General features: G+C 39.6%; 1 pseudogene across 1 annotated transcript; it reads left to right on the top strand.

Moving 5' to 3' along the window:
- The first annotated feature begins 875 nt into the window (after positions 1 to 875).
- Positions 876 to 2,044, top strand: LOC308251256 (transmembrane protein 106C-like; annotated as a pseudogene). Its single transcript has 2 exons — positions 876 to 1,177; positions 1,694 to 2,044. The product of its transcript is annotated as a transmembrane protein 106C-like (transcript).
- The last annotated feature ends 496 nt before the right edge of the window (positions 2,045 to 2,540 follow it).

The raw sequence follows: 2,540 nt of genomic DNA, 5'->3' as shown, positions 1-2,540 counted from the left end.
AGAGACACTTGACATGATTAATCTCTAGGGAAATTAAAATTGAAATGAGATGCAATTTCAGAGCCTCCCAAGAATGTCTAAAATTAAAGGGATGGTTAATATCAAATGTATCAGAGGATGTAAGAGTATAAAATAATAAAAATTTGAAAAACAGCTTGACATTTCCTCATAAAGGTAAACACCTAGAAATGACCCAATAATTTCATTTCTAAGTATCTTCCCCAAAGGAATGAAAATACATGTACAGAAATGTTCACATAAGCTTTAATCATATAACCAAAAATTGTCAAAAGACTAATTGTCTCTCTTCAGGTAAATGGATAAATTTATACAATGGAATACCACCAAGCAATTAAAAGGAGAAAGCTACTGCTTTTCTAATGCATGACGAATATAATTTGGTTGAGTAAAAGAAGCTTGAAGCACAACAAAATGTACACTGTATGTTTCCAGGTAACATTAAGTTTTGAACAGGCAGAACTAAAATTTAATGAAAAATATCAAATTACTAGTTGCCTGGAGTTGAGGAACAGATAAAAATAGATTCAGTGTATATAAAAAAATTCAGATAATGGGAAATTTCTGTGTCTTGATTAAGGCGATACTTAAATAAAGACATATATTTGTCAATACACATTGATCCATAAATTTCAAATCTGTGCACGTTATTTTATAAAAATTATAGCTCAATGAATTGATTACAAGAAAACACACAGTCTCGGCCAGCTTGCCATCAGCACTTATGCACTGTGTGCAGGCAGATCCCAGCACCCAAGAATCAGGACATGACACAGGCAGCACATCCTGACCATAGGGTCCTAGTATTTGACCTCTGCTCGCCCTCCTTCCTACAAGTGAAAGAAAGATGACAGGATATGCTGGATGAACAGAACAGGGAGAAGCCATTGCCCAGTGCCCATATGTGCCCTGGTGCGGGCGGCAGAGCATCACCTGTCTCATGTGCCCTCATGTGCCAAAGTACAGGCTACATTCCAGTAGAACAAGTAAATGAGTTGGTGGCTTTGATCCTACAAGTGATCAGAGATTGTGCCCTCATACAACTAAACAGTATGTCCTCCTGCCTGCCCTGCTCTGTCTCCTGGCATTTGGTTTGGTGGTTTTCTTCTTATTTCCACATTCAGTCCTTGTGGATGATGATGGCATCAGAGTGATGAAAGTTACATTAACAGCTAAGATTTGGAAACAGCTCAAGTGCCCATCAGCAGATGAGTGGATATAAAGGCTGTGGTACATTTACACAGGGGAATACTACACAGCTATAAAAAAGAAAGAACTCGCCATTTGCAACAGCATGGATGGACCTGGAGAGTATTATTCTAAGCAAAATAAGCTAGTCAGAAAAAGATAAGTATCACACGATCTCACTCATTTGTGGAATCTAATGAACAAAATAAACTGACAAACAAAATAGATCCAGAGACATAGAAGCATGGAACAGACTGACTAATTTCAGAGGAAAGGAGGGGTCTGGGGTTAGGAGAGGAGTGATTAACTGAGGAACTTATATGCATAACCCTTAGACATAGACAATAGTGTGGTGAAGGCCTGGGAGGAGTGGGTATGGGTGGAAGAGATCAATGGGGAAGAAACCACAAACAAAGGGGACATCTGTAGCAGTTTCAACAATAAAGATGATTTTTCTTAAAAAAAGAAAGTCACATTAATAAGCTAGATAGACTCCCATATAATCCTCTCCATCAAGGCCACCCTGAAAATCAGGAATCCAACTTCTACTCTGTGGAAGTTACCAGCCTTTCCAGTCAAGTTCATTACATGAACACAGTGGTTGGGTCATGTGTGACAAGTAACATCTCCTTCATTCCACTTTGGAGGGAGCAACTGGTGCATTTTCATGGTGCAGGTTGAGAGGGGAGGACCATTTTTCTCTGTGTACTTCTTCTGCACAACATAGTGATCTTCATGAGAACTTCAGTAGAGATTTCATACATTTGACCCCTTGACTCAGAGCTCCTTGGAGACATATCACTATGAGGATTGTGGAACAAATTCCTCAGCTGTTTAGAAACTGGTTTTGATTCTTCCACTGCAGGACCTGTCAGAAGAGGCACAGCATCTGTTTCCAGGGCCTGAGTTCCATAGCTACCCCAGGTAGTAGAAGTAGAGGAGAAACTGGTTCTCTTCATTCCCAGCAAACACCCTCCTGCCACTTGGGAGGAAAACTCGCCTCTGTCACACCATTTATGTTTTTCTGAACCAGCAGAATCATTGCCCAGTACCCAATCTATGCCCAGCAAACAGTAGGCACTCAAAGTTTGAAGAATTTAATTCAGAGCTTTTCAGCTCTTCTTGTAGCATTATAAATTGAAAGCATACAGATGTACTAGATTATAAAATCACTGAATGACATGGAGATGGGACTGTTGGTGCAGTTGCACAACTATTACCAAGACCTCATCTGCACAGAAGAGGCAACATGGAGGGAACATCTGAACACAGTAAAAAAAAAACACAGACTATTCAATATGTGGAATTTTTCATCTGTTCCTAAACGCCTAGGA

This window comes from Plecotus auritus, assembly GCF_963455305.1.
Source record: "Plecotus auritus genome assembly, chromosome: 6".
NCBI classification, from domain to species: Eukaryota; Metazoa; Chordata; class Mammalia; order Chiroptera; family Vespertilionidae; genus Plecotus; species Plecotus auritus.
This window is presented reverse-complemented; position numbering and strand designations above follow the sequence as displayed.